Source organism: Hipposideros armiger, unplaced genomic scaffold (genome assembly GCF_001890085.2).
Source record: "Hipposideros armiger isolate ML-2016 unplaced genomic scaffold, ASM189008v1 scaffold_81, whole genome shotgun sequence".
NCBI classification, from domain to species: domain Eukaryota; kingdom Metazoa; phylum Chordata; class Mammalia; order Chiroptera; family Hipposideridae; genus Hipposideros; species Hipposideros armiger.
Genome location: NW_017731431.1, coordinates 3,629,352 through 3,637,702, shown reverse-complemented (window position 1 = coordinate 3,637,702; position 8,351 = coordinate 3,629,352).

The window sequence follows — 8,351 nt, the reverse complement described above, 5'->3', positions numbered from 1 at the left end:
GAGCCCAAAGCACCCAGTGTTACCGAATTATTCAGTATTTCACTATGGTTATCCTCATTTTTCCATCTTCAAGGGATGTGAGGAATTATGGCGTTTATGTATAAAACTGTCATTCACACAATTAAATCTAGGTTTTGGAATTTCTTTTATGAGAAAACCCTCATGCTTCCTGGATTGCAAGGGCAGTGATGGCCCTATTTGCTCCTTTCTGGACTAGCTCCTCAGTGATGCTGTGTGAAGTAAAGGCTCAAGAGTAACACAGTCACTTTCGTAACGTAAAACTTCCTCAGAATCCCATTCAGTCCCTAAAATCCTAATTTGAAACCCAGAATTGTAAAGCATTTGATTTTCTTCTTTCCCACACGAGGCTCAGCAGAGTTCCCCTAGCGGTATTTTTCATTCAGCATTGAGAGCTTTAAGTGGACCCTGCCTTAATCGTATGCAGAATGGTGATTGGGAAGATGTCTGTTTTTGCTTTCTTTGCATAAAGTCACCCTTCATTTTTAGTTTCAATTGGCTAATGCCAGAAATGCAGCCCATATATTTCAGTATATGGTTATGAGAATAAAGAGCACACAAACAAAAAATCCCACTGTATTCTATAAAGTCTAAAATATCATTCAGAATGCTTATCTTGTGCATAAGATGGTCTCCCATCCTCTACATTCTAATTACGTAGAGCAGTAAATCAAAGCATGCTGGATGTTTTGTGAGGAACAGCTGGATTAAAATGTGCTTGAGAATAGGGGCTGGTGTCTTGGATGTCTTTTGGCAGGCTGCCTGCACTGGTGCAGCTAGAGTACTGGCATGCCTGATAATTTCAGGGCAAGTTCGTTTTCCATGGCTTACAACCTGCTTAATGCAGGGAAGAAAGCTTGTAACTGTTTTGCCATCTCATCAGTATGTGATATGGAATAATCACAGTGGCTACCTTACAGTGACGGAAAGCCTGAGCAGTAAGGGAAAAGGGAACTGCAAATCTGACTGAACATGGGCATTTCAGGTTTGGAAATATGTGCTACCTACCAAAATGAGCTATCGACTAATTCAGGAAGAAATGTTATATGGACTTAATGTTCATCTCCATCCGTCCTATAATGAGAAGGATTAGACTGGCTTCCATATGCGGGATATTTATTTCAGCAATACAAGAAAATGTATTTCCCTAATATTTTTTTCTGTATGCACAAGGCCCTAAATTTTATAGATGTGATTAATGTTTTAATTTGCTGTTCTAGTTGGATACAAGTTTACCATACAATATAAATTACTTACAAAGAAATTTGCTTATATGGAGCTTAATTCATAAGCTGTTTAACCACCTTGTGTGGTATTGCTGCTATTTCTCTATGAGACTCTGTAGCTATGCAGCTTATTTTAAAAAATAAAAGCAATCATCCTATAAAGTATTTTAAAATCATTTTAAAATAACATATATCCAAGTAATTATCATTTAGTTAAATTAAAAAAATACCCTCAAACCTTAACAATTAGATACTGGCTACATTTTTAAAAATTCAAAATAAGTCCTATATGTTTAATGTTCATAAGCCTGATAATGTTCACTTTTCAATTCTTTTGTTATTTAGTCCAATAGTATTATTTTGGCATGCATTTCATATAGGATATTGGTAAACATGATGCAGAACCTGGTTTCCTTCAAATTAATTCTCACTTGTTTCTCTCAGAATAAAGAATTCATTTTTAGAAATGGAATAGTATGTCAAAAGAGCACTAGGTACCTCTTTACCTGTTCTCAACTTGAGCTCAGTAGAAGGTGTCTATATGAATTAATTAATGTCTATAAATTTAAGGTTTTTCATTTGTAATAGAAAGGTGATATCAATATCCCATCTTACTGGCATTTTATTGTGAGGACCCATCACATAATCTATGTGAACTGCATTCATTGAAAACTTCACAATTAAATATTTTTATTTCTTATTTTTACTAGTATGAATAAGCTTTTCATTCAAATACCAAAGAAGATTGCTGCAGGAAGGTGAATTATGAGAAGAAATATTAGCCAATACAGGAAAAAGGGACAGGTCTAGGTATTACGGGATCTGATGCATATACAATTGTGGAGAGGGGGGACCCTCATCCTCTTAAACAAAAAAAGAGTATAAAATTATACTCACAAAATTATATGTACATGTCAAGAATCCTTAACAATGAGAGCAATCACAACAAGTTGCTGGAGACTTGAAGATATAAGTCTTGTTCTAAAGAACCATTGAGACCATTTACTAGACATGCTCAATTAGAAACACTACTTGAATGCAGTCTCACTGCTCCTGCCTACCTAGAACCCTCTTGGGCCCCCACTCTCCTGCCTCCTCATCGTGGCCTGAAGGTTAATCATTAATGTCACCTTGACTAAGCTTCTGGTGGGAGCTTATGTTGGTAAGCACAATGCTGATCTTTGCCAGTTTCCTCACTTAGCTTTCATCATTCAATTGGTGCTCCTTAAGTTATATAATAGAGAAGTTGCTTAGAACTAAAGAAAAGGTAACAAATAGAAAAAGAAATATGCAAAAGAAATGGAGAGATGTACAGCAAGTCCTTAAATAATGTCATTCCTTCAACATTTCATTGAACATCATTTTGTTATAACATTGATGAGAAAAAAATCAATTCCTGGCCAGGGCCACTGTCAGTGTGGAGTTTGCACAATCTCCCCAAGTCTGAGTGGGTTTCCTCCAGGCACTCTGGTTTCCTTCCACACCCCAAAGAGGTGCACCTGAAGTTCATTGCGTATCTAAATTGTCCCAGTCTGAGTGAGTGTGGGCATGTGTGTGCGTGGGGGTCCTGTCCAGGGTGGGCTCCTGTCTCACACCCAGAGCTTCCAGGAGAAGCTTGGGCCTCCTATGACCCTGAACTAGATGGAATAAGAGCGTAGGAAAATAATTATCTTACTCGTTTTTGTTCATCTTAATTAAATGTATACATAGCTCACATTTATTTCAATGTTGAATATTAGAAGTATTTTGGGTCTTTATTTAGAAGTTAGGCGATGTGTTTGTGACCAGTAATATGCCATGTCAACTTAACTCTTGTTTGTGTCAATTAGCCTGTGAGGTAAAATTGGTTTCCTTATAAGTCATTTTGCTGAAAGTCTCAGTTCCCAAGATCCTACTGGTGATGTTAAATACGGACTTACTGTGTTAATAAGTAGCTTGAAGATATGAAGTCATATTTTACCAAGGTGCTCAAGGATTGATTAGGGGAGTGAACTGCAGGCATAAAAGAAGAGCAGATGGCATGCCCCACTCATTCCATGCGTATCAGTGACCAGGTAATGTGTACACAAACCCAGAAACACATACTCATTACTAGATCCCATTTACAATGACGCAATTTACATACTCTATTTTAACAGATAGTGTGGAAAGTAAATTTCTGAGAAAAAAGTCTTACTTCCTAGAATAATGGTATCGACAGCACAATATTTGTGGCTTGCTTTACACTGTTATAGAGTTCCTTACATACATTTTCTTTTCTTGGCTTTCTTTCCTCAAATGCCATTTGTTTTTACTGAAGGCTAGTTGGGAAGTTCTTGATATTTCATTAAATAGGAACAAAAATAACAGGAATAATTGAAATCTCATGGAATCTAAAACTAATAGTCACATATATAACTTTTTTTCTACATTAAAAAAATAAAAACGCTCCAAAGTGTCAAAGTAACCAAATATGCTCTGGAGAAGCCTCTAACAAGTAGTTGCAAAGAAATATAGAATTCTGGGAATATTTTGTTCTGAATAAACTACAGTTTTACAATTAGATTTCAACTTTTTAGCATAACCAACATATTGTAAATAAACAGTGAAATTTCCCATACGATAAATACTTACTATATATTCAATACTTACTATATCCCAGACATTCTTTAAGTATTTAAAATGCATTAAGACAGTTCTCAAAATACTCTTTTCATTTTACGGATGACAAAACTGAGGCCCAGGGAGGTTAAGAAAGTTGCCCAAGTTCACAAGATAATAAGTAATAGTAAGTCCAGGATTCAAGCCAGAGTCTAGCAGCAGAATCCAACTCTTCCTATCCTACTTCTTTACAAGATGCTGAGGACTTAATTCTCCAAATGTTGAGTACATTACAGTAGGGGCCAAATCAAACATGCAGACCAAATCCAGAAAACACTGAACTTATTATATTACAAAACTTATGTTCAGATTTGTTTTCCAGTCCTATATTTTCCCTCCTAATGGTACAGCTTCTGTAAATCTAAAAATGAACATTAAAAAACATACTTCATGCTGCTGAAAGATTGACTCATATGTGCTTGCCCAAGTCTATTTTTATGATGAAGTCCTTGATAACTACTCACTTTGCATCTTCTTAAAAATTATTTGTTGGTAGTACATTTAAATATGACATTAAAACAACTTTTAATGTCTACAACCTACATTTCAACAAGATATTAACAAAACCTAAAGTGTACAAACTCAATGGTTTGGTAGAAACATAAAAGCAGGATTTAGCCATTTGTATATATGATTTAAGGTTCATATTTTTTAAACAAAAATGTAGGAACTCCAGAAATACAAGGCAAGCAGAAATGGAAACAACATTATTTTGAATTAGGCAACTATAGTTTATATTCCCTAAGTGAACATTGTAGCTCACCAATCACCTATTTAGATTTAAACCTATTTGACTTTATTTATCTAATTAGTAAACATTTATTCATAACCTTTGACATTTGTACATTGTAAAAGGGGAACAGAGTCAGGATAAAAATAAACATTGGCCCTCCATTTTATTTATTGCTTATTTATGTATCACATATTATACTCTTTCTTGTTTCAAAAAGTTAGTCTTGTAACCTGATTTTTCATATTATCTTCCTTTTATGATTGAGAAAAAATTGAATGCAGATAATGCTAAGAAAAATGATAAATTGATTTAGAAAAAACACTTAAAAAAAACTTCAATTCACCTGTTATAGTTCTAGTAAATGACTACTACATATGACAATGACAATTTACTAAATTGCTGTGGGATATACAACTGAGACACAAAGAAGGGAGAAATAGAAAATATGGATGAACCTTTGGATAATAAACTTAAACCTATTTGGGAGGAAATGACACACATGTGAAGCAACCTGAGAACAATGCAAAGTAGTATGCAAAAGTGTGAGACAAGTTGGGAAGAGCTGTTTCGTAAACAGTCTATGCATTGTGGTAAAGGTATGGTCTCAGTTGCTTAGGGTTTCTGAAACATGTAAAGTTTCATCTGGTCCTTGGGGAAAAAAAGGATACCTGCTGGTTGATAGGGAAAGACTGACTGGGAGATAATTTCAGGTGGAAAAATAGTGGAAGAGAGGACATGATGTCAGTAACTTGTGGACTTCAATTGTGTATAGGCAGGTACTATTGCCTTAATGGCTGCATATTTGATCTCAGTGGTATAATAGATAACAAATACTATCTTATAAATGAATAATATTACCTTATTTGCTTTCATTTGAAAACAAATTGCATTGCTCGGAGAGCTCCACCAGTGCATTCAGTGCAATGCAGAAAAAGGTAACTAAAGGTAAGGCCTACCATAACATTTATATAAAAGCTAAACATTATTTCAATATACAGTCTAGTGTTGAGGTATGATTTAAAATTATTCTGTGATTGAGAGATGTATTTTATTAACAGAAACTTAACCTAAATATAAGAGCTTAATAGAGCTGAAGAAATCAGCTATGTGGTGTTTTAATGGATTATAAGAAGATTTAATGATCAGTGACTGATTCCTGTTTCTTTTTCATTGCTGATAACATAGCAATGAAATTGCTGCCAGTACTGCTTTCTGTAACTTTACTAAGACTCATTGTTTAGGAAAAGAGGGAAAAAGACAAAATGAGATTAAGAGTATTTGTTTGGTTATATCAGCTTTGCCTGATCCTGTTTAGAGTCACTTTGGGGATCTGCAAGTTCTTATTCCAAAGTTATGCCATTTGAAAGCCTTCGGTGGCATAAACATTCCATTATATAGAAAAGCAGACACGTATACAAACTTAACTTGGCAGAAATATATGTTTGCAGCCAACAGACTGTGCACAGTGAGCCCAGAATGAAATATAATCAGGGGTCTGATGCTGACATGGTAAGAAGACTGTGGTCTCCTTAAAAAGTGATGAAAATGTTTTCCCTTAGAAATCAATTACAAAGAAAAAGTAGGGAGGAAAGCTCCAATATTTTCTCTCAAAATGTGTATTTAATAATTTTTTAATGTTCATATTTATAGAAAAATACCAACAAAAGTTAAGCGCACCTTTTGCGTTTTGAAGGCTGTGTATAATGAGATGGGGAGTTATGCAGGCAAACCAGTCAGAGGTCACCAGCATACTGTCTCTCCATCGGTAAACCTGCCACGTCCCAGTGCCTGGTCCTCAGCCTCTCAGGATCAGCAATTTGTTTTGGGCAGCACACCAAGAGTTCATGGGTCCCACACAGCCGGACATCCATTTATCACATTCACAGAGAATGCTACATTAAACATCAAATGATGATTTATTAATTTACAGTGAAAAATACAAATGTTGATCAGTCCAGAATTCTCAAGTTGGCCTAACCAAAGCTTTTTTCTCATTTTAGCAGAGCCCCTACGTGGGAAGCTGAATTATTAGTCTCTCAATTTCCTCCCACAGATGACTAATGACATCTGTTGTGACAGGTTTTGCTAGTTAAAAGACAAACTCATCGACTGGTTTTTTTTGCGTGGTTGTCCTTATACAGCACCTATGATGTCTAAGAAGGTTTTCAACTTTACCTTTTACTGGACCCCCCCAGATATATTTAAAAAAATTATTAATACTGTAAAATGAGCGCACATTAAGGGTCCTAATAAATGATGGACCATGTCCGTTTCATTACAGGTGCATCAATGTGATACAGAGAATGTTCATTCAACATAAGACATTCCCTCTGTATATTAAAACAGGGACATGGAAATCATTTGTTGAAATTCACTGGGCAACAAATGAATAATCTTTATTATTACTATAAGTGGAAGATAAATGAAATTAGCATTTGTGCTCATAACTAGCTACTCGGCTTGCTCACTTTCAGCTGGGAATTGCCCCACCTAAATGATACCCCCTCCAAAACCTCTCCCTAACTCAAGTTGATTCAATCATAGTAACCTCTTACTATATGCATTGCTGTTCCAGAGGTAAACACCTGACCACAGCCCGGCTTGTCATAGCACATTTTCTGGAAATTTGGAACTTGAAAAGGATTCTCTTTCTCTCTCTGATGGCTAACGCTGTATAATGTATAACGTGAGAACTGTCAGTGACTACAAGAATAGTGCAGGTCTACAAAGATAGGGTACGCTAATAGCCTGTAAAAAAAAATCAAAGAAAATAAAGGAAGAAAGGGTGCCCCAGAAGCATTAAAAGTCCTGGTTCCAGTTGCCTCTGAAGTCCAAATCCCTGAGCTTTCTGTAGCAGTCTTGGTTTTCATTTTGAGTGTGAAGATTTTAGACAGGACCCACTCCCCCCAACACACACACACACACACACACACGCACACACACACACATGCACACACTCGTGTGCGCGCACAAACACACACACACACACACTTACATTTTTGTGAGGCTAACGACAGTTTAATTTACATTAATTGGAACAATTTTTAAAAAAATAATAGAAGAAAATTATTTGTAAATACTGAAATTTTTTAGCCAGGTAAAATTCAAATAAACTTAATAATTAAAAAAATAGACATTTGTGATAGAAAGGTATATTGTAAGTTATATAGCATTTTCTTGATTTATTTAAGGGCCTCAGTGATTAACAATTAGTACAAAAACCATGTTGTTCTATTTAAAAACCACATTATTCATGCCTTTATATTTTTACCCAAGAAAGATATATATATATATATATATTCCTATATATTAATGATAGTATTCAATGACATATTGATTTTATAATCTCCTAAAATAAAAAATGTTGCATTAGGGGCCGGCCGAGTGGCTCAGTTGGTTAAGAGCTCGCTCAAGAGTTTGAGCTCTGAGCAACAGCGGTTCGAGTCCAGCCCGAGCTGAGCAGCCACTGAGCTGCCAACAGGTACGCATACTCACTAAATGTACACTGTTTCCAAAACACTCTTCTAGATGCTGAGGGTGAGATACATATGAAAAATGTAATCTCTAAGAAGAATTATAGGATAGTTAGATATGCTTCAATAGATGTAAAAAATAATAGTTTGTCAAACAACTGTTTATTAGCATGTTTAAAGTATCTAATCCTCAATGAAACACTAAAAATATGGAATGGGATTAATTGTGCATTTTCTGCAGAAATGTCTTTGTATCTGTTT